The sequence below is a fragment of the Anomalospiza imberbis genome, chromosome 3 (assembly GCF_031753505.1).
Source record: "Anomalospiza imberbis isolate Cuckoo-Finch-1a 21T00152 chromosome 3, ASM3175350v1, whole genome shotgun sequence".
Lineage (NCBI taxonomy): Eukaryota > Metazoa > Chordata > Aves > Passeriformes > Viduidae > Anomalospiza > Anomalospiza imberbis.
In genome coordinates this window covers 59,491,948-59,516,908 of record NC_089683.1, presented here as the reverse complement: position 1 = coordinate 59,516,908, position 24,961 = coordinate 59,491,948, and the positions used below count along the sequence as shown (strand labels likewise).

General features: G+C 35.8%; 1 long non-coding RNA gene across 1 annotated transcript; it reads right to left on the bottom strand.

Moving 5' to 3' along the window:
* Positions 1-7,427: 7,427 nt before the first annotated feature.
* LOC137469922 (uncharacterized) lies at positions 7,428-9,408 on the bottom strand. The gene is made up of 3 exons (XR_010996792.1): positions 9,161-9,408; positions 8,708-8,795; positions 7,428-7,739 (listed from the first exon to the last, which is right to left on the bottom strand). It is a non-coding gene; the product is annotated as an uncharacterized lncRNA (long non-coding RNA).
* Between the last annotated feature and the right edge of the window lie 15,553 nt (positions 9,409-24,961).

The following is a 24,961-nucleotide window of genomic DNA, read 5'->3' as shown; positions in this document are numbered from 1 at the left end:
AATCTAAAATGGTGATGCTCTTTCACTACAAGCACAATTCTGCAATGCTTCAAAAAAGCTCTTGTTTTATTTAGGGAATAACCTCTCACTTCATTGGATGGATTTATTTAGGGTATCGTGCAGTCTGGAGTTTAGGAAAGCCTTTCCAGGAAGGGCATAGGCTGACTGAAGACAATGAGGGAGAGATAAAAAGATCCCAAATTGGAAAATATAGTCTGTGAAGGTAGAATGAATGGACTCCATGTTTAGGCACTTATTTATGGAATTTCACCTATCTCCCTCAAGTTCTTAGGACAACTGCTAAAGGCATAAATGGTAAAGGCATAGTTTTGTGTGTTCCAGAGACACTTCCTCTTTTAATAACAAACTTCCCTCCTATGGAAGTTTCCTATTGAAGCAACTTGTGCTTTTTCTGCAATTTGCAGATTATTTTTGAGCAAAATATCTAGCAAATAACATAAATTGAGGGTCTGGGTCTTGACAAATTCTATGTGATGGATAAACTGTACTGGTATTAACTTTTAGTCAGAGAATTTTGAGCTTACTCTTAAACCAAAGAATTTTCTCCAGACCCCATTAATTTTTCTTTAGCGGTAAACAGAAAGTCTCCTTATGGTCACCATGTTTCTGTGATTTGAAGACTGAAAAGTAAAAACCAACATGAACTATAGCTTTGAAAACTGACAGAAAAACGATGAGGTGATAAAGCATGTACCAATATTCACTCCATAGGTCCAGCTACTACCTCTACTTGTTTTTATGATGAAAAATATTTCAGTTTGCAAAATATCACATGGTCATAATCAGACACCCTAAGTCACATTCCCTGCTGTTGGTGAACAGCTGTGTGCTAACAGAAAAACAGAATGACCAGTAGCAGTTGTTTAATTTTTACTCTACCCTATAAAATTGAAGTCCTTCAGAGAATTTAGAAACAGAGGTAGTCAATATGATTCTGATTTTGAAAATGTACCATAGAATACGGGATAGCTTTTGGTGAAAATTATTGTAAAAACCATTTTTTGTTGTTAATTTGGGGGCTTTATTTTCTTTTGATTATGGTTTGGTTTGATTTGGTATTACTGGCTCTAGACTGCAGGGGATAGATAATGACATGGTTATTCATGTTTAAACAAAGACTTTTTTTTCTTAAATTATTTTATGTTTTCATGAGTTGAAAGATTTTTTCTTAAGAGTAACTTAAGGAATTTTCAAAAAGCCAAAGGGAATAATTGGAATACATAATTTAAGAACTATTTTCTTAAAAATCAGAAGCTAATGTTACTTTATTCTGCTATAATTGCATTTACAGCTATTGAAATTATAAAGTGTTTAAAGGGAAAATAGTTAAGATAACAGCAATTAGTTTGTTCCAAATGGAAATGGATACAGGGAATTTTGACTGGTTTGTGCCGGTCAGCTTGTCTTCCAATAAATCAAACCACTTATTTTATTCCCAGTTATCCAGGTAATATGAAGAAATTAAAAAGTCCAGCACATTGAAGTTCTGGTCTCTGCAACTTCTCTGTGGAAATGTAGCCCAATGAGGATATGGTAAAATTCTCTTTTTATGTCTGCCTCATTTTGTTGGTGAATCTTGAATGGCTCTAAAGAGCATTCCTCAACTTGAAAAGTCCTTTTCATCTATTCTCTTAGTTTTATATTTCTCTACCATTCCTATATGATAGGGCTCCAAACAATACTCATACCGCTGGAGAAAATAAGAAATTCTGAGGTCTGGTGGCAGCTTTCATTAAGAAGAATGCCATAGCATGTCACCATGGGAAGCATTTCTAGACTGGTGGGCACAGCTGTTTCCCCAGAAAATCACCTTTAGATACCCAGCTGTATCTGGTTGGTGCTAGAAAAGGCATTTCTAGGCACATGTCTTTCTCACAGCCCAATAACTACACAAACCAACACAGTCGTACAAGTGACCCTTAGGTCAGGATCAGATCTCTGAAGACTTTCCTGATAAGGAATGAAATGAAGTGGAACACTGGCAGGACACATCCCTGGACAGCAGGGATATTTCCTTCTATTTTCACCCATTTCACCTATTGCATACTGAATTCCTTTTGTCCTTTCACTCCTCCCTCATTCAACAAACTTAGATCCTTGCTCAGTTTTGTATTTCCAGAAAAAAAAAAGACTTGACACCAACAAAGTGCTTCAATTTGTAAGCAACTTGCTTTCCACAGCATAGCAGCTACTTGGAAAGACAAATGGCATTACTCTGAATGTCCTCCTCTTCTTCCCCCAGCTTCCCCCAGCTGATGCCATATGGTGTGGGATATCCCTTTGGTCAGTTGAGGTCAGTTGTCCGGGCTGTGTCCTTTCCTATCTTCTTGGGCATCCCCAGCCTGTTTGCTGGGGTGAGATGGGAAGCAAAAAAGGCCTTCACGTTGTAAGTGCTGCTCAGCATTAATGAAAATATCCTTGTGTTATCAACACAAAAATTGTGTTTTCAGCACAAAAATCCAAAACACAGCCTCATGCCAGCTACTATGAAGAAAATTTACTCTATCCTAGCCACAACCAGCACAGACAAGTGAAAGAATAATTATATTATCACCTGTCTTTAGACACATTTAAAAATTTTCTCCTAAAACAAGACATTGAGGCTACTTTATGAAAATAAAGGAAGCCAAATTAACGTAATCACAAAAGATTTCATGCTGCCATTTTCATGAATTTAGGCACATGATACCTGTTATTTTAAGGTATTTTTATTTTAATGTGCACATTGCCCTTAGAGTTGACACTGTAGGGAAAAAAACTCTAATATTCTAGTCATTAAAAACCAATATATTGAATGCTTAACATCCATTGATTTTAAAGCAATCTACAGGTGCTAAAAAATTCATTGAAAGGGAGTTAGTCACTACAGGATCTGTCTCTTATGGAAGCAGAAAAGGAGAAAAGTGGGAGTTAAGGGAGAAGAGGAATGCTCAATTTGAACATTTCATCGAGAAATACATACATAATTGTGCTGCATAAAATTCAGAGTAGATGCAGAATAACACTAATTTTCATGTCAGGTACAGCGGAAATCTCAGTGTGATTAATAAAAGGGAGTGATTGAAAAGGAGAATAAAATTGCTTGGCAGCTTCATATGTAGGAAAGAGATTAATTTTTCATATATTTTAAAAATCTTAATTTAAAACACCATAAAAAGGAAATGGAGAAAACAGATAATATAAGCAGTTGCCTCAATGAAAATAAGGTTTTTAAGAAGAAGCACCAAGTTTGAGTCATCTGAATTTTGAGCCTTTGAAAACTACACTTTGCAGCAATTTTAACACCAATAATTTTAACAATTACACATTAGCATTTTGAAAGAATGGAAAATATAAGTGAGACACATACAATGTGGTGATTGAGACATCTGAAGGTGAGAAGCAGCAGGGTTCATTCTAAGATTAACCTCAGCAGGCAGTAAATGGCAGAACTCTGCCTCATGCTCTGCTTCTAGTGATTCTTGTAGACCACATAATATCAAGGCCCCTATCTGTGCTGCACCTGGACACCCTGCAGCAAACAGAGCCTTTCAGGCTACTTTTTCCTTTGGATGGCACTGTCTCCCCACCTTGTAGGTGTTTTTGGGACTATGGATTGTCACACCTACCCAAAGACAGTCCTTCAGTCTCCAGCAATAGCCTTTTCTGCACTAAAATATTTTAGAATATTGTTGTAATATTTCTCCATTAATAATTAAGATCACAATTTGGTTCATTTCTAGTAAATTTGCCACTCTCACTTTCTTTTTGAGAATTAAGATCCAGCAGTATTGGCATTCCTCCCAGGTTGGAAAGCATTTGGAAAGGTCATCCCTTGGATGAGAAGGCAAGTCTTATATATTAACCATAGAGGTTTTTGAGTTTTTCCTGATGTATATGAATAACTTTGGGGGAAAAAAGAAAAAAAAATTATGTTCTTTGAAAATGATTATTGTAAATAATCAGTTTTTTTAAAGTAGAAAGATATAATTTACAAAACAAGGAGTTACGTTTAAAACATGAAGGAGGTCAGATGGTAATTTCAATGATCCCTTGTGAAAATAATATTTGTGAATGCATTTCTTTTTCCTTGAGGACAAAGCACACTGACTGATTCTAAATATTGTTATAGTGTCATTCTTTTTCTGTACCTGTTATGTTTCTACATATCTATTTTCTAGACTGTCAGCTTATTTGTGGCATTCTCCTAGACCACCATGGAGAATGGTTCTTCCTGACATCCATATTAACTTGGTTTTCTAGGGGTTTTGTTTTTTTGCTTTTGATGTCAGTGCTTAGAAATTGGATGAGTCAATTGTAATATATTTAAACATTGCAAGGAAAACATAAGACTGATATTTTGATATTTCATGAGCCACCAAAGATATGTTTTCAAATAGTGTCCTTTTTGTTATACTGCGTGTACCCTTGTATGTGAATTCTAAAAACTGCAGACTACACATGCATAAATAAGGCACCTTCAAAGATTTCCCTCCCAGTTTCTTTTCTCCATCAAATCAATTATTTGTCCCAAATCTTCTGTTTGTGACATTCACATTCTCTGGACAGAGAAACATAAGTCTGTCTCTCAGGAGAAGCACAGAGAGAAGAAGAGAAAACAATCTTTATCTCTGCTCCTTTTGTTTTCCCCATGTGGAATGTGGTATGGAGACTGTTTACCTGAAGTGATTACTTGATTGGATTCTGGTGAAGGTTGTTTGTGTTCAATGAGCAATTGGATCCAGCTGTGTCTCGGACTCTCAGCAGAGAGTCACAAGTTAGTTTGTTAGATAGGTAACTAAGTAAGTAAGTAAGTAGGTAAGATATAGTAAGTATCTCTTTAAAGAGTATATTAATGTAATATAGTAGAGTTTTAATAAAGCAGATCCTTCAACCTTCTGATCTATAGTAAAACATCATCATTTCTTCCCTGTATCCAAGGTCTGCTGCATTTTCCTACAATATCTGTTCTTCAATATTTTCTGCCTGAACTCTTTTATGGGTAACTATGGTGTTGACTCAAAACAGAGATTTGTTTTCTGAACTATTTCAAGCCAATTTTGGTTTATTGGCGTCTTCAACCATGATAGACTGTTTCTTTTAACTTTCTGTACATTTTTTTTCCCCAAGGGTAGTTTGGAGTATGTTCAGGTTCCACAATGGATTACACTGAATTTGGAGCTGCCTCCTCCTGGAAAGACTCATTCCAGAAAGGAACATCTATGAATTCCAACCACAGAATATCATGAACTCAAGCAACAAAAGTCAGAGGCAGAATTTCCAGCAGTGTCCTCCAAGAGTCTCAGCCTTTGTTACCCTTCAGTCTTATATTACTGCATCAGTCTTGCTGCCATCAAGATTGTCAGTCCACAGAACAACCTTTCTGTTTATCCCTGCTGATTTTATGGAACTTTTCAATTCTTCTCTAAATCTCCTATTTACCCAAGTGGGTAAACAAATGAAAAATAATTATTAACTCTAGCACATCCTAAATTTTCTTTAGATGCTTTTTTGACCACTCTAAGATATTCAGCAAGCTTCTGCCAAACAGACTGGAACATCCCCTGTTGAGTGTTAACCTGTTTCAGGACATCTTGGAGACAATTGTTTTCTAAAAGACAAATATGCCAGATTGTGTAATTTTATCCAAATATCTCGATATACAAAGGCTTTTGTGTGTCTGACAGGGTTCTTCTAGACATTAATCATTGTTCTAATCAGACTGTCCAACACTTCCCAGCCCACAGACAGCTGTGGCAAATGGCATAGCTAGTGCCTAGGCAAATCTCTCCAAACCATTTTAATGCAACAGAAGTAATTAGCTCTATTAGCATGGCTGGATCTGTCTACACTTAGAACTAATCAACCTAATTGTCATGCTAAGAGAATTAAACCCTTTAGATGAAAAAAAATGCATCTGGTTTGGTAATTTGGGGAAAAAGCCCCTAACCTGTTAGGTAAAAAATACATTGGGACAGAGTTGAATAAAGCTTGTAATAAACCCCAAAAGAATTTAAAGCAAATACATTTTTCTGAGTTGTTTTAAATCATAAAGCAAATTTTCAAAAGATATTAAAATTATCTACTGATGCCATTTAAATGGCAAGAAAATATGTTTATTTCAAATTTATGAGTCCACAGCTCTTCATTTAGAAATATTCATAAAGTGTTCAGTATCAAATGAGCAAAGATTCAAATTCCATCTAAAGGCAGTGCCCAGTGAATAGTCCCTGCAAATGAAACAACACCTGAGAGCTCAGTGCTGAGGTATGTAGCATTGCCTTAAAGCCATCATTAGATTTTGGTACAACCATATGCAGTGATGAAAACTGAGCAGGCCCAGAATATGGGAAAGTGGATTTTTAAGTGAAGAACCTCTTCCTGGGACTGTTCAGCAGATCACTAAGACATTCAGCACTGTGTTTTGTGCTATCAGACAAGTCAAACTTTTACCCCATTACATTCACATAGATCTTGGGAAGTATTTTTAGACTGTCTTACAGTCTACACAACAACTGCTGAATAAAAAGGGAAGGACAGAAGGCTCAAGCACTGTCTGGCTGATTGTTCAAGCTCTCTACACAGTTTGGGACTAACTCCACTGTCTTGGTGCACAGGCCTGAGTCAGAGCAAATACCCTACACAGCTATTCACTACCAAGACATTACCCAAATGGTCTCTTTCCACTCTCTTCCAACATCAGAATTTATACCCATTAATACCCAGATTAATCTACATGCCAAGCATCAATGAAACTCATGTCCCAGGTTCATGGTAGAAATCATGACAAGTTAGTCACATTTACCTCAGAAGCTCTAAATTGACAAAACTACTCTCAAAAAATGACAGTATATTTGGCCTAGGTGAGTGATATGTAGAACCCATGGGAGGCTCAGTGTTGGTCTGTTTGTGGCTCTTGGCTTCAAGGCCAAAGAGTGATCCCTGGCTATATTTTATTTAGTAAAATAGATGCAGCCATGGTTATTTTGCTTCTTTTTCAAAAGTTTGAACATGTGATACCTTCTTCTGTTCAAAACCACTTTTAAAAACCTCACTTTTTTACTTGTCTTGCATAGAAGGGTGAATGTAAGGAAAAGATACACACGTGATAATGTTGCTGCACTAAAATGAGATGTTACAAATTCTGGTAAAATATTGCACTTGACAGCTTTGTGTTTCCATGCTTATTAAACTTTGTATTCAGAATTCCACTATCAGGTTTCTGGCAGTTCTGCCCCACCAATTCACCTGCCATACACCATCTGAAAGCTAAGAAACTTTTGAGGAGGATTTCAGGAAAATAGATATCAAAGAAAATGACAGCCATGGATTAGGACCACTACAGAGTCCACAAATCCAGGAATACAATGGTCACATAGAAGAATAAAGAGAAAGTATATTTTTTTAAATGAACACTCAAAGGCATTAAAAATTTGAAATGTTTTCTTTTTCATTATAAACCACTAGAAAAGCAATTTAAAGTATTTTTGATGTAACATTCTTTCCCCCTAAATTTTGTATCATCCTCCTTCATTTGCAAAAGAAACTTTAAAGTTGAAAAAGAAAGAGAAGATGAGAGAAAAGATAAAAGAGATAAATTAAGAAAATCAGGCAAATATCCTAAGAATAAAATTTAAAAATTGCTGCAGGAATTTCACACTCTTTCAAACCTCACAGTTTAGACATTTCCTTTTATTTCCTTCTTCTGACCAATTCACAGCACCAATTCAGACCACAGGCTGGGAAAAAAAAAAAAAAAAAAGCCTACTTGGTAATAGAGCAAAGATTTTAAAAATCCCATCTCTAAACCCAACTCAAGCACATATACCAGACAAGAGAATTTATTTTGTTGTCTCCTCACATTATACCACTTCCATCCTATTTAAAAGTTCTTCATGTCAGAGACACCATCAGTAATACATCAGCATATTAAGACTTCACTGACTATGAGGCAAGAAGGTAAAATGAGGCTGCTAGTAAAAACATAAAGCTGAAGGAACAGCCATGGTATGCTATTAACTCCAGTCTTCATCTCTTCGGGCTACGATATGCTTAATTACCCTGATGTCAGGAAGCATTATTTTTCTCCTTTCCCTTTGCATTTCAGATCATCTATGTCTGGTACACTTCATTATTTCCTTTAATTACAATTACAGTTTTTAGAAACCTTGTTTGCATACCTTCCTGTTTGCTGACTTTATTAGTTTGAGATTTCATAAATTGGAGAGAAAGAGAAAAAGCAGTTGGGTAATATATATGAATATATATGTCTAATGAAAAGGAAATCATTATGATTACTTAAATAGGATTTAGTAAGACATGATTTAGATGGAGCAAATGATACAAGAATGCGCTACATTAATTCTGAAGTAGCAGTTATCCAAACTCACTATGCCATAATAGGCAAGTCACACAGAATAAATTAACAAACATCAAATACAGCTCTCCTCACATCAAAAATCATTGGCTGAATTAACATCAGGCTACTGCAGGAAGGACAAGAATCATCCAGCTGGCTCTTGAATTATACAAAGACACATTATCACCTCATTATGACTGTGAAGTAATAACTGAGAAGAGCTAATTTCGAGTAACAATACATAAATATTCAAATTTCATTTGTATGTCCCTAAAATAGTGATAAGTAAGAAGTAGGAGAGATTGGATTCTCTTAAAAAATATTAAAATGAAGAAAATCTAAATTTACCTCTTGAAATTGTCTTGAAGTACATATCACATGTTCCATAAAAACAAAAATATTTTCACCTCCATAGAGTAGCGTTTTAGCTAAAATTCTGTGAAGAGAGAACAGAGAGAAACTACTCATGAACATCTGCTCAAGCAAAACAATCTTTGTTCTAATATTCTTTAGGAGTAAATTTATTCACACAATATGAATCATGATTTTTGATCAGGAGACTCTCTCTTGTAAGAGAAAATGTCAGAAATGTTTGTTCTAGCCTCAGTTTGCATTGGTATTTGTGTTTCTAGTCTTAATCTTTTCCCAATGTAGTGAAGCGGAGAGCAGAAATAACACAATGTAAATTAAGTACCACACAGCATAAATAACAAATTACTATGTACACATTTAAAAAATTATCTGTGAGAGAGGCACTACATGAACGAATGCCAGGCTAAGCTCTACAGGCACAAACCATACCTTGAATCAAGATGATAAAAAATGTATCACCAAAGCTTAATCACTAATTATTCGTGACTGCAAAACGTGATTTTGTTTGTTAAGCTAACTGCTGTGAGTCATTTGCTTGCTCTGAGTGGAAGAACATGATCAAGACATTGATACTTCACTTAAGCCAGTCTTTTCTTAAGTCTGTGGAATTATGTCACCAAAGAATGTGGGGAGTTGGTCCATGTGACAGTTTGTTACAATTTTACCATAATTTCTGAATTTGTCCTCAATTTGTGTAAATTGATTGAATCTTTAGGACTGTGTTGCAGCACAAGGCTATATGTTGTTTTTCTCATAGAAATTCAAACTTATAAAGGAAAAGAAAATCAAATCCATACAAAGGCCATGAATCAAGCTATAGCCCAGAATGCAGAAATCTATAGTGGTCTGTGTGCCTGTCCATTTGAAGGCAACAAAAAAACCTGATGGTTCACTCTCATGGCATTGTCTTGAGTTAGAGATGTAGCTGAACTCTGAATATTCTGATATTCACCCAGGGCTGTCACAGTAGGGTTCCTTTTAAAGGCAGAGAAGAAATCAAGCACAGACAAGGACCATTATTTGTGAGGTCTGTTTGACAAAGTCTTCATATCCACTGGTGGAGCTCTGCAGACTATGGTGGTGTACCAGAACTGGGCAGGTACAAGTGTACCATGACCTTTTCATACAGCAGAGTGTATAGCACAGGGCAGCAGTGATGCAGCAGTGCTGAGTGTGCATCCCTAGCTTAGGGACACTGCAGAGTAGGGTAAGTGCTGTCACAATTAGCTACTAAGCCATTGGAAGATGACTTCTGATGTCAGAAGATGTTGCCTTCCTAGTTCTAATGGCAAAATGCCAAGAACTGCAGACCCTTCAGGGACTAGACCAAAATACACTGCAATGTCCCATCATGTGGTGAGGTTGGAAGGCAGTGATATTTCCTGCCAGACCAAAAGTTTTTATATTACTCTGGTTGATGACATGGTGCTTAGACCAATTTCTGTGGGAAACTCAAACATTTTGTTTTGACTTGCTGTCTTTCTGATGCACCTTTGGACATGAACAGTGGGTTTAGCACAAATCCTACTTATAGTAAATTATGTATATCAGAAATAAAGTTATTGCATCTTTCAGTTTCTCTGGTACTCAGGAAACAGCCCTGGCTTTCTTTCTCTAACTTATTTTTCAGTCACATGAGAGAAATAGAGCAGTTGAAGTGAGTGCTGAGATGTTTCAACCCACCATGCTCCTCAAGGGAGTTGAAGAAGAGAGGCACTGAAACACACAGAATAGTCCAGCTCTCAATTTGTTGAAACACTGCAGGCTAAGTCTGTCTGAAGTGGCATGTCATTTCACTTGACTCATCAGATGACACTGTCAGTCTTTGATAGAAACAAAGGGAGTTAAAGCACAGTATGTGTTAAGAGCAAACAGGCCAGCTTCACAATTTACATGAAGCCTAGTAGAGTCTGTCATTGGTAAAATGCACCTATAATGATCAAAAATGGAAAAAGGTTTGATTCAACTTCTGAATTTAAAATTAAAATTTGAGTTAATTTTTCATGTCAAGATACTTTCCTTCACCAAAGTTCAATAAAAATACCTGTTGAAACATAATAACACATGAAAGCTCATCTGTTCCTTGATTACACCTTTCTTATGAAGGGCAGATAGTTGTACTGATTTGTTTAGGGACAGCCCTAGAAATAAAATATTCTACTGCAAATCATCCTAACACCTGTTTTTATAATTTTTACCCCACAGTTCCAGCAGTCAGCGATGTGTAGAATTGCCTAAAAAGTTTTGTATGGAAATGTTTTCTAAGTATGGGTTTTGCATAATGCAAGACTCCTCTTTCATACAGTATGGATAGAGTGCCTTACATTTAATAATAATACAGAACATGAATGGGCTTGTTAATTGAATTTATTGTGAAGCTATTTTCTCATATAAATCTACTTAGTTTCAAAATGTGTAAATCCAAGCTGTGTTATTGCATGTTTGTTGACTCACTTTATTTTCATTAATTTACTGGATTGAAAAATCTCTGAGGCATCCAATGGAAGAGATGAGAATAAAAAGAATAATTAAACTCTTGTCATTTATAGCATTGCACTGAGCTGTTTTATAATGATAAAAGCTCCATAGTTTTTCTCAGAACAAAAATTAATATTTATTTATGATAACATTTATGAGAGCAGTACATAATATTTTTTCTCTGAAAAGGCTTCTTGAAAATTCCACAAGTAACTTTGGTATCAAATTTCTCTTGACTTTTGGACTTTTCCCTCCACATTATGTCTTCCTGACCTTATCAATCTGTCTGCTATTTATAACTTGCAGATTTCCAATTTACAAATATGTGTCCTAACTGTTTAAAATTAATGGAAGAATTTTCTACGAAATGCTTGTTTATTTCTCAAGATCATTCAAAGTCTATTTATGAATTGGATCAAGTTCATGTTTTGGAGCTGTTCCCTGTGTTCATAAAAGCACTTGTATTCATTCAAAATACTATGAGTGTATGTGAATCCCAGTATGTAAAACTGTACAACTGGACAAAAAACAATTCTGAAAGAAAATTGGAAATTTTCATTGGATATTCTAAGACTTGTATCTTCCTGCACATATAATATATTTATATACAATGTTTTCCCTTTTTAAAAAAGGGGCTCTTTATTTCAGCTCATTTTTATTCCATATTAAATATAAATACTGACTCATTTAATGACATTTGGAGATTATATGCATCAACAACTTGCAGCCCAGAAGAACAAATGTGCCCTGGGCTGCACCAAAAGCAGTGTGGCCAACAGGTTGAGGAAGGTGATTCTCCCCCTTTGCTCTCATGAGATCCCATTTGGAGTGCTTCATCCAACGCTGGGGTCCCCAGCATAAGAGAGATGTGCACCTGTAGGAATGAGTCCAGAGGAGGATCACTAAGCTAATCAGAGAATTGGAGCACCTCTCCTATGAAGACAGGCTGAGACAGCTGAAGTTGTTCAGCCTGGAAAAGAAAAGGTTCTGGGCAGGCTTCACAGCAAAAAAAAAAAACCCAAATGACTGAAATTTTAAAATGCAAATAAACTTTTTCCATCTCCCTTCTGAAGAATATTGGTTGAAATTACTGTCATCAACACTACTTTATGATAATTACCAATTCATGCTGAGACAGTCTTCTGGCATAGAACATTTCAGTACAAATTGTTCAATTTTAGAAAAGACCTATCCTACTGAAAACAGGATCTTTCTCAAGTAATGAGGGAGAAATGAGACTAGGCAGTGCTAGCAGCTCTGCTAATAATATGATCAAGAGTATTATAACTAAAAGGAGACTAGAAAAGAAGATTTGTTTTACTGAGGTAAATTACATAAACTCACAATTCTGTTGTTGTATTGCAATGGTGTGTTATAATGTTTCTCAGAACTTGTTGTAGTGGCTTCCTCCAATAAAAAGGGTTTAAGAAAGAATTTGGTTTGAAATACCTTTAAAATAGTTAAAATAGTTACTCTTTCAAGGAAATGTTGGGACCAGGAAGAAGAGATAAACAAATTATTCTACTGCTTTAATTTGAATTCCATGTGTGTTCAGGTTAACTGCCTGCTATTAGACACTTGACACAACTCAGACAATGTACTCCTTCCAACCAGGTTTTTTGTAGGAGCAGTTCTAATAATACCATGATCTTCATAAAGAAATATATAATTTTTCACTTTAAAAAGTAAGATTTGAAATTTAGATATCGAGAACATAAGACAAAAACTTCTGAAACCTAAACACTTGGACAGAACTTTTTTTTACTACTTTAGTACACTTCCACATATTGAAATGCTATCAGAGGGCTAATGGCATGAGGGGTGAAGGTTGACACTTGGATTCCCTGGTCTGCTTTGCTACCAGGCCTCTTGTGCCAACTCTGAGCCCAATCTAGAGCAGAAAAATAATTTTTAAAAATTAGGAAAACAGTCTTTTGTCACAGTAGTGGAGCAGTAGTAAAGAATATAAAGAACTAAAGAGGCATAACCCTGGGATTTAACAAAAGACTCTTTTGCACTCTTCAGTGTACTATAGTGGAATGTGGTCAGTCTTTCAGTAACTCATGACCAGAGAAGTGGAGGTTATTTGCTAATTTGAATTATTCAGTGTGTCACAGGGAAATGCAATTATTAGCTTCCCTCGTCTCTCCCTGTGGCATACTCAGGTCAGACTCTTTGCCTCTGTCATTTACAACCATGCCCCAGTGATGCTTGTCTCTGCTTTTATGTAAAGCAGCGGTTGACTGAGAGTCCAGGACTCTTCATGTTTTTTCTGTCAGTGGCAGCCCTACTTAATTTTGGCTGAAATCGGTGGAAAAACTCCTGCTTACTTCAACAGGATCAGGGTTCATCCTGGCTGAAACATTAAAACTTATTTCAGAGTACGAAGGAGCTGAAGAGATAGTGGCAGATGGTGGGGATGAGCCTGCCTAATCCCAGTTTGTTGCATTTACCAGGAATATTGCATAATGTAAGGGTTTCACATAATTTAAACAGGAATTCATATTAAATACATGAAGGAAACTTGCTATTGCTGTTATTTTTCATGCTAGTGGACATCTTGCTATCTTTGAAGCATCTGTGCATGATATTTGCCCCAAAATATTAACTTATTTATGAGGAAGCACATTTCATAAAACTTCTCAGTAGTGAATGCAAAATTAGGGCTGGGCTTCTTTTACTGTACAGCAAATTTCTTGAGTGCCTAGAATTAGATAGCTATAAAAATGATACAGGTATAAATCTCACAGGCAGGACTTTGAACATGCTTGTGAGCTGTGGGGAAAGATCATATTTCAAGATGTGTAGTCCCGTTTCTCTCTGCTGTCCTATTTTAGTAGCAATCCTGGTCCTGGGCAACAGGGAAAAAAAAATCCATGGAGCTAAGGAAGATAATGGATAAGAAAGAAAGGGTTCAAGCAGACTGTAAAAGGTTTTTGCTTTTTTTTCTAGGAAGAGTCCTTCCTTCCTGAGTCTGGCTGGAGAAGTCTCCTGCAGCATAAGTCTCTGGTGTGGTGAGTGCTGTATACCTTAGAGATGTCCAAAGGAGCTTCCCACAAAAAAGAGGATTATCCAAAGAATTTAAATGAGATCAAGGTGCCTTCTGGAGTGCCCTCCGAGCAGGCAGGGGGTGGGGAGATCCCGTTGATGCAGAACACATGGTTTACAGCTGACCAAGCTGGCACAGGCAGTTTCTGAGGCTGCTCACTGCTGGAGATGGGCGTGCAAGAAAGAGCAGCGATATGGGCTGGGGGCTCTCACAGCTCCTGAGACATTTTTGGGGATTTGGTTCAAGTCACTCTAATCTAGTATAGTGTCATGACATCTATACTGCTTTTAAGAACAGAGTTTGAATCTGATATAGGCCATGCCCTGTGTTTAAGTGTCTTTGGTGGCCAAGGCCACTGGGGGTTTCAGAAAAGCCAAGATGAGAACAGCATGTAGGAAGAGTGGGATCCTGGGACTGTTTACATGCTTTTTCCTCAGGTAATACAGTGTTTCAGGCACTCCTTGGGAGACCATGGCAGCTGGACTCATACAGATAAGCTTACAACCATTTTAAGGATATTTTTGCAGAGTCCATGTGATCATCAAAACAGTATTTAAAACTAATAGTTCGTAGGCTGTGTCTGAACTATTTGACATAGAATTAGCATAACCAGGCATTCAGCCAATATGAAAATATATGAAAATTTCCATTGTTCCATTTTCCAGCTGAAGATTAGCAAGATTAGTAGCAAAATTTGCACTTCTCACTGTTGTTTACTGATGCCTATGACTGTTGGGCAATACAGTAACACATCTGCTAAAGAAATGGAAAACATTCAAGTGCTATCAACTTTGTGAGCAATGCCATATGGGTTATATTTACTCAACTGGCTTACACTCAGCTTGTCATTACTGTTAAGCATTTTGCAGAGAACATGATATAAAGGTCACTCAGACTAGCTGGATTTAAAAGGTAATACAGAAAACAACCTTGTATTAATAAATCATAATAATTCAATGTGTGCAATCAGATACATTTTTTCTAGTTACCAATGATAGTATTTTGTAAGCACCAATAAAGACACTGATACTACTCCATGCAGAGGAAATGTAGAGATTTCCAGCACCATAATGTTCCTGAGTGCATTGTGAGATGGAGACTATTTGTGCCTGCAAGTGGTTACTCAGGCATTAGCCCAAAGGAAGTGACATTTCATTGTTCTGCATGCTAAACACAACAGACATTATTCACACTTCTTCAAAGGAATAAACATAAAATTGCTTCTAGAAAAAAAGGTCTGTGAGATGACTTGTGAATTCTGTTAGTAACTTGTGGCATAGACACTGCTCATCATTCTGATAATCGGTTTTGACAAGACTTTCTGAATTAGGGAAAAAAGAGATAAACATGCAATTTAGTAAATGGTGGGAATTTACTTAATAAATTTGGAAAAAAACACCTGACTAGTTCATTTAAGATGTGCAGTGTCAGAAAAAAAGCTCACAAGAAGTCTGCAAAATATTATGTCTAAAAGACAGAAATAAATCACTTAAGTATATGTTACATTACAGCAAAATACATAATCAGAGTAAGGCATTATTTAGTGATTTTTAAGACTACATTTCTGAAAAAATAAATACAAGGAGCTATTTGGGGGGTTTTGTTTCTTTTGGGGTTGGAAAGTCTTGCATTTAGAACATACAAATATGCTTTGTAACAACATGCAGAAAAAAAGTTACAGGTAAAATGAATTTAACAACCCCCATCTCAACCACAAACATTCAAAGGTAAAATCTACTGCAAATTACATAGAAATTTATTAGATATATATATATATATATATATATATATATATAGATATATAGATATATAGATATATGTATTTGGTGAGAGTGTTTTGTGGGTTTTTTCTGAAGAAATAAAGAGAAGGATTTTATACTTGAAGAGAACAGTCGATGACTTGCTTCATTTCTCCCAGACACTCTGAAAGTGTTTTGGTTTTATAAAGAAACACCTGGCATATGAATCAATTGACCATATATCCTGTGCCTTTTGAATGCCCTGGAATATCTCTGTTGCTCAGCATCATATAGCAGTCTCTAACTCCTGTTATAGATTTCTCCCCTCCTCTCCAAGGATGGATCTGATGCCCAGGTCTGACACAGCAGCCTAGATTGCAACAGAGCTGTAGAAAGATAAGAGCTGTAATAGGAGGATAGAATAATTGAGATGGAAGTATCCATAGCTTGAGCAGATGGATGCACTCATCTACTGAGCACTGATAGGAAGTAAACAAGGTGAAAAATGGAAAGCCCAAAATTCTGTTTATTTACCTGAATATAGTCTTGGCAATATTAATTAGAGAACTCATAAGGAAAGTCATCTCAGTCTAAAAGCTGTAATGGATTCTGTGATGACAAGAACCTAATCTGCTGTTTTAAGATAAAAACATGAGCTTGGAAAATGCAGCAGGGGAACAGAGTTTGCAGTCCTTTGGAGCATACACATAAAGGTCTGGTTCATGACTCAAAACCCATGCACATTCTTCACAGCAGCTCATTTATTTATGGAAAAAAATGCACCATACATTGTATCCAAAGAGGCTTTCCTAAATACCACTCTTCACAGATTTCACTTGGGTAAAGCCAGTGCCAAATGTGGGATATTTTGTTCATTTAACTTTTATAGAAGAAAATTTTAAGGCATTGTCCCTGATTTAAATGCAATAGCAGAAACACTCAGAATTTAACAGAAATTTCTAAAACAAACTGTAACATGAAGCCCACATACACAACTAATATGAAAGACAAGTTTACAAGGCTTTGGGATCATTCTGCAATCTCATTAAATCAGTATGACTGGGACAAATGCAGCATAGCCATCCTGCGTCTTGAGAGCTCTGCTGATTGGTGCCGACCCTGCAGAGCCCTCAGTGGACAGTCTTGAGAGAATTGCCTGCCAGGTGTGAGCAATGACTTGAAGTTTTGCTGCTTGGGGTTCACCTAAACTGAAAATTTAAGAGAAGAATATTAAAGATAAGAAAGAAAAATGGAAAATTATTAATATAGCAGCTTTTAGATAGCTAAACAGATGCAATTATTTCTATAAAGGACCATAACTACAGATTAGAAGACATATTGTGAGACATATAATTACCATTCAGAATAGAACAGCTACTTTAAAATTAGGAATTCTACATCAGATATATTTGTCAGGATTTCTAACACAATAAAAGTGCTTTGACAATTGTTTTCATCAGTGAAAAAAAAAAGTGCATTGAAAGAAAGCCCACATAAATAGGTTAAGAGCCCTAATAAGCCCAGATCTGTTAGAAATCACATTGCATTTTATTTTTCCTATTTAAAATTCCAAGTGCTTTTGTAATATTGTTTTTCCATTAACTGCAAACATTATTATAAATTTGGCTGGATACTCTAGGCAGTAGAAAAATTTTCTTAAGATGGAAAAGACATGTTTAGGTTTTCTTCTACTGCTGTTCTCATCAATTGGCAATAATGGTCTTTCAGCCTAATTATTTGTAGTAATTATCTGTATTTCTAGGTTTTCTTATCTGGGAAATTCTTTATGTGGTTGACTTCCATGGATTCCACTAGAGTTTTATATTTGATGATAAGAAAAGCACGGTCTACCAAATGTATTTGATGTGGATGTTACCATTTCTGTTGGTGAATAAATTTTATTTTGCTGTACTCTAACTTAGTTGAGAATCTTTTCTGCCTTTGCACACCATCCGTAAGATAAGTAAGGCTAAGAGATCTAGACACCTTACTAAAAATAAAATATACATGATCATCCTGGACAGAACAGCACTTCATTGACCAGTCCTATCTCCATTTCTTGTGTATTCAGCTACTTGTGGATCGCCATGGTACCTCTTCATGTGCTGTGTCTCTGGGCATTTCAATGAACTGTCCTTTCCTGTGTCCTGACTTCATTTTAGCTTCAAGTGCTGCTCCGCTTTCAGCATGCATTTATGAGTTCGTAGCTACCAACAGGATCCAAACCCCTCACTGCCCTTTCTACACGGTCTCATTTTGCCTTTAGCAAGACCAGAAGCTTTCTTCTTCAAACCTAGTTTCTTCATAAAGGACAGCTACCTTCTCTTCCCCTTCATTTTCAGTTGCACAGATAAATTTTGGGTTAGTAATCTAATTAAATAAATAGGAAAAATTCACAACAAATGTTTGTGATTTTGGTATCTTTTTTGCATTTCTTTTTAAAGTATCTACAGTTGTGGAAAGCTAACAATTATAGGAAATTTATATCCTCGCCCCTTTCCCCTTGTTTTTTTTTCCTTCCTCCATGGAAAGAAGACAATCAGTTCTATATGTTTTCTGGTGCACTTTGGTAAAGTGCTAGTGGAAGCAAATAGAGAGGAATGATTTGGAGCTTCCGTAGCAGAAACACCTCATTGGAAATTCTAACAGGACATAAGGATGAAAAAGATTTCTACACCAAAGATAACTGTGTAGCTAAATACAGTAACTAAAGCGGAAGACTTATTTTCACCATCTTCATTCTCAGAAAAATTGGAAGAGCTGCTGTGCAATTGTTTCTGAGACCACAACACTGAAAAATACAACAGACCATGTTAAATACTCATTACTGCTCACTCAGCATTGTAGATTAGTAAAAAATACTTAATTTATGTGATCACTTAATTTATGTCCCTCACTCAGAAATCCATCTGTATCTACTGTTAAAAAGAGAGACCTTAACACCAGCCCCAGAACAGTTGCTGCATTTCAGAGCACCAGCAGAGAAGCACAGCTGAGTACCTCATCAAGATAAGCATGAGCATATTTCATGAAGCACAATTCAGTGGGTAGCCTGGTCACACAGTACTCAGGAAATTTGAGTACAAAGCAAATAATAAAAAGTTTAGATGCTGTCAATTTCAGTGTTATTTAAGAATATAAACTGAATATTTCATGAAAAAGCAAAGCTAAACCAGAAAACCTCTAATCAATTTCTTCCACAAATGCTGTGGCATCATATAAATTATATAAATGTTCATCTAGTGACATTTTAATCTGCCAAAATAAATCTATTTAATCAATCTTGAATAAATAGCCCCATGGAGGTTTTGTGTTGGTTTGGTTTTTGTTTTTTAACAGTTCCTTCCTTTTGATAACTGTGTTATCAAAATGATTTTGAGTGCCTAATCAGACACATCAGTCAAGCACCTTCAAGCACAGTGCCACCCCAAATATGGATACCCCTCGCTCAACAGCCAGCTGCAGTCAATTGCAAGTCCTTCAAAAGAAAAGATGCATGTGTAGAGGAAGAGGAGAATTTAAAAGTCAAATTATGGCCCTGACTCCTACAGCTGATCAGCTGAAGCCTTGAAGAATGAGATCTGATTATAATCACAGTCCTAATGTAAAGCTGAAGTGTAATGAGGGTATGCTGAGGGCAATGAAATCTATCCTGCTCTATTTGGGCTTAACAGATGAAAAAAGAAACAGGATGACTCAGTCTCCATGTCTTTTTTGGATGCAGGCAGAAGAATGCCTCCCCAAAGTAAGGTTACATAATAACTGAACAAAATGTGGTCTTGCTTTATTTAAAGTACTTAAATACACAACTTTTTGGATATGGAAAAAGAGGTAGGGATTTAATGTTAATTACATGAATATTTCTTTTGCTTTTTACCCTCTCCTTTAACTGGGAATGGGGACAGAGTAACTGAGAGAGTGAAAGGAGGAGGTATATTCAGAAAAATTCTATGTATTTGAGTTTGAAATACTTGATATTTAAAAACAGACTTGTCCATGCAATTCTGGTTTTTATTGTTGCATTAACACTGCATATTGAGTTACTACTTCTCTGTGACTCTTCTGACTCTCTGTTTTTACTTTTATTGAGATGCATCTCTCCCAGTGGCACAGGAAAAAGGAATATTTTCTTTGATTATTTCTTAATTATTAATTAGACAATTATTATTTATGTTAGTCCAGCAAACTAGAGACATTAGGTCTAGGCCAGCAACAGAAATTGTTAGCATTAAATTGAGGCACAACATATAAATTAGCCCTGCTCCAGAAAGTTTGCAGTCCAGTCACAAGACAAGAAACAGGCAACAGCAGATGAATAACTGAGGCAGTTATTGCTCATGCAGTTCAGTGTGCAGAGAGCACTACTTATCTGTTATCAACAGCTTTTTAGGTATCCTAGCAGAAGGAATTTTTCATGGATTTCAAGGCTATTTGCCGTTGGAACTAGTGAGTGTTCAGAAAAACATAAGATTTAAACAGAACGAAGGGTTTTCCTTTTTTTCCCCTTAAAAATATTTTTATAAAATGTTGTTCTATTTTTATCCCTCTCCTTTGAACAATATTTCAGTATTTATAATAATGCAAGATTATGTAATTTTTGAACACCCTGACCAGAGATATATATGTTCTTCCTACTATGCCATTCATCTCACGGATGGCATATTTGTTTTTATCAGCATTTTCCCAGTCTGTTGTTCAGAATGTGCCAGGTGGATTTTAGTGCCAGCTGAAAGCCATCTTTTGAAATTATTTATCCAGGAAAATGTACTGTTAAACAACAGTGAGGCATAACAGCAGTCAATCAGCCACCTACAGGGCTTTAGGTGCATTAGGACCCTTATAGCCTTTCCACTCTGCTATGTGTCTTCAGGTGAGGGAAAACTGAGGATAGTCACAAATTTGTAAATGTACAAGTAGTATTAGGCCAAAAGTTGTGTCTGAACAGCATTTTCTTCCTTCAAGAAATGTCTTAATGCAGCCCAGGTATCCCAGATATCATCATGTTGTTAAAAGAGTGATCAAATCCTGTAACCTGTCTGAATTCTTCACCATTCATGACTTGTTTGTTTAGGCTTCAAAGACACACCTTAGGGGAAACTCTTCCAAAAAAAGGGTTAAAAACATGAAATAAAGACATAGAATTTGCTGCTAATCTGCCAGTGGCTTAATTTAAAAAGTTTCCCTATTACTTGTAACTTCTTGAAAATAGTAAAATCTACTGCAAAGCTTGGGGAGGGTCTGTCTACACAATAATTGCAGCATATTTTTGAAATTATGACACCCACTGTAAAACAAGTGTTCTGAGAAAAATCAATGTACTTATTTCATCATTTGGGTTCTATCAACCCATCCAGAGAGGTCCTATTTCCTATGTTTATTTTTTAAACCAAATTGAAGCAAATGATCTATTTAGGTTTTACTGCACAAATTACTACCAGGTATTAATAGTTAGTCTGACTTTTCCCTCTGGAAATGAGGCCATTGATTTGGAGTAAAAAAGATACTTATGCAGAAGTTCTAGATGTCCTGCAGCAAAGCTTAACCCACATAAAACCATCATTTGGATAGGAGCAATCAGTAATTCACCTTGGATAAATAATCCTATTCACAAAGCCTTTTTTCACTGCTGTGCTCAGGGACATCAGGCAATATAGCTGTGGTCTTCTACAAAAGCTCTAGAAAATGCAGATAATGGAGTTGCTGTAAGAACTGGTGAATCACTGACAGAGAAAAGATATTTCTCATTTGTTTTCCCAGTCCCAGTGCCAAGGAAACCTAATAGAGAAGTGAACATAAAAAGCATTCATTTTCACTAAACCACTGGATTGTTTTTGAATTTTTTTTTCTTTGAAAGTTTCACCATGATGTTGCAGATGTGGATCAGACTAGCTTTGGCCTGTCTTTGCTGCTTTAGGGAAGGTGCAGAGTGGGTTTTGCTGCTCTCTTTATCTACGTCTGCTCCTCAGACTGAAGATTTTTGTAAATAATTTGTCAGTCCCTTTACTGTCAAAAAAGAGAATGTTTCCTATCTCAAGCTTTTAAAACCTTCATGCATACTCATTATGTCGTGATCTTTGCCTATCTTTGGTGTGCTGCTTGAGGAAGTGCAGTGGGTCTGGTACATTAATTTTTAGAAGTATTTTCTTAAGAAACAGGACCATGAAGGTTATTAGAGACTGCTGTATGCTCATGATGCTTCATTCAAGAAAATTTTTTAACAGATGCCTCATAGATAAGCCTTCAAATTTACTAGGCCACTGTACTACCAAATAATATTCTTGGCTGGGAAAAACATGCAAAAGTCCTTTTCCTTTGTATTGTATTTTTAAAAGTGAAAGTTGTCTGGAGCATAAAAAGATTCTTAATCCAAATAATAAATATAGGATCACTATCAGTGCAGCACACTTTTTGAGAAGAGTTTCCTTTCAGAACAGTGAAGTACAAGGAATGTGATTTATTCTTTCCTGATTTAGTTTTTAAATCTTCAAATGCAGAGATTTGTTGCATTGTAACATTTATTTAATAGAGATTGTTTCTACTTGGGGGAAGTAAGAAAAAAGCACATTCAGTAATAAAATAGATTCAGCTGATTTTACTAGTATCTGTCAAATTTCAGCATAAATTATATTTGGGGACTCAATAAAAGTAATAGTGCTTTGGTTCACTTCCTTTGCAGAAAGTATAATGTCATTAAGCTGACCTGTTCACTGAATAACTGAGTATTGTGTCAGATGTTGTATCACATTAAAATATTACATAAAATATTAATGTTGGGAAATGTAAGATGTCAAATGACAAACGTCTGCAAAATGTTTAGTTTAAGCCTTTGTGCACATCTCAGATAAGCAGTTCAGTATCAACAGGTTGATAAGCTGACTTCCCACAGGCATGTGGCAGAGCACACCTGCAGATGAGCTGCCTCATCTGTAGGAAAGTTGTTGCTTGTGATATCCTCACCTAATGATAGGAGAGAATTATTTAAAAAACGAAACCATTTTTCCTAGGAAGATGAAATTAATCTCAGGATGAAATATTTTAATTCTACCCTGGACTGTGTAGCTTGTACAGCTCTGCAGCTATTGTACATTTGCAGATTTTGGGACCAGAATAGGTTTTAGTGATTCTTCATAAGTCCATGTCTGAGATCGTCTAAGAATTTGCTATTTTAAATTTAGATGTTTAAAGTCGAATGGCTTTAAACTTTGGAAAATATTGATGGAGAGAAAAAGACAATAAGAGCAAGAGAAGAATTGAATTGCTGTAATAAATAAGATCACAGGGTGATGACAAGATAAAGCAGAACAATGAAAGGCGGTTTTGTCACTCATAGCCTGTAGTCCTGAATATGCAAACTTGAGCATGGTGCAGCCTAATTTATAATTCTGATAATTCATTTTATTAAATATAACCATTTTAGATGTTGTTGCTTCAGAGTCAATATTATGTGAAAGTGAAAAGTGTCAGTTTTCTAAGATATAATCAGCTAAATTAAAAAAAGACATAGAACCATTTCAAACTTGCCTCCTAATATCTTTGAAATTGTAAAGATATTACACTATTGCACTAATTGCACTATTCTTCCATCTAATTTTTAAACAGAGAAGAAGAAAAAAAATAAACAACCCCCCTCCCCCAAAACAATTATTCATTTAAATATTGATTTCTTATTACTTTTGGAGGTTTTTTTCATGTCTCAGAGCACATTCAACTCATCAACAAAAATCTGTCAGTGTGGTACAAAACAGTTCTTGGATTATTAATTTGACAGAAAGATGAGGAAAATACTTTTTTTTTTTGAAAAATCCTTTAAAGAAAATATCTAGAAAAGGAGGTAATCCTTCTTCCATTTAATATGTTTCTGTATTTCCAGGAAAGCTGACAATTATGAGGGTTCAAAATTTGTCTGAACACTTCCCTCCAAGTGTGGCTGTCCTATTAGTAACATTACAAAATGTGGAAATTGCAAAAATAGTATTACAAATTTAGAAAAATTTTCTCTTCAGTTCTCAAATAAAGAATTAAATTTAATCTAACCCCACAATCACAGTTCCTTTTTACTTGTCAGCACTAAGTTTCTGCCAATAAAATAATAGTCATCAGCATCATCTGATGAAAACTTCAGAGGTGACCTCCTAGTAAATATTTTTCATCTTAGAAAGTATACTGACAGTATAGCCTCTTGTATCAGACACTCAAAGTTATCACTGCTGCTATTCAGATTATGAAATCAGTGTACCAGAGGCATACTATCCATTACTCAGAGATGGTAATAGTTTTCCATGGTGCTTAGAACTGATTCAGTTGTTTCTCTTTGTAATATTGTAGGTTTTGCATCTTGGTGGGTGTGGATGTCTCACTGCCCATTAAACTTCTTTTGCATCAGTCTTGAATGTGAAGCCCACAGATCTGGCTTTCTTGGAATGTGAAGAGCCTGGGAGTCCTGAAATTTTTGTGGGTTTCCTTTTTCTTTGTTGTCGGTTGTTTGGGTTTTTTTGTTTGGTTGGGGTTTTTTATGTTTGGTTTTTTGTTTGTTTGTTTTTATTGTTCTTGTTGTTTGGTTATTTTTCAGAATTTTAATATAGACAGCAGATGTTCTCCTGTGAAAAATAATTGATGTTTAAGTGATAACAGAGTGCCCGAGAGTAGAAAAAGAATCATTTAGCAAAATATAGTTGTGGCAGCAACCAGCACACTATTTATCACCATCTAGTCAAATGAGGCATTTAATTTTGAGCAACTTCAACAGTATAATATGTCAAGACACTGGTCAGACAAAATTATATTCTTCTATGATTTTCCTACTACCATTCACGTGACTACAGTTATAAACTCCATACAAATTCTGCTTTAGAGTGATTCCACATGAAACTGTAGCCTCTAATCCTTAAACTGAGAGACCCCTTAAACATCATAAATGCTGCTGTACTTCCTTGAAAAACTACTGCACTTTCTTGACAATGGATT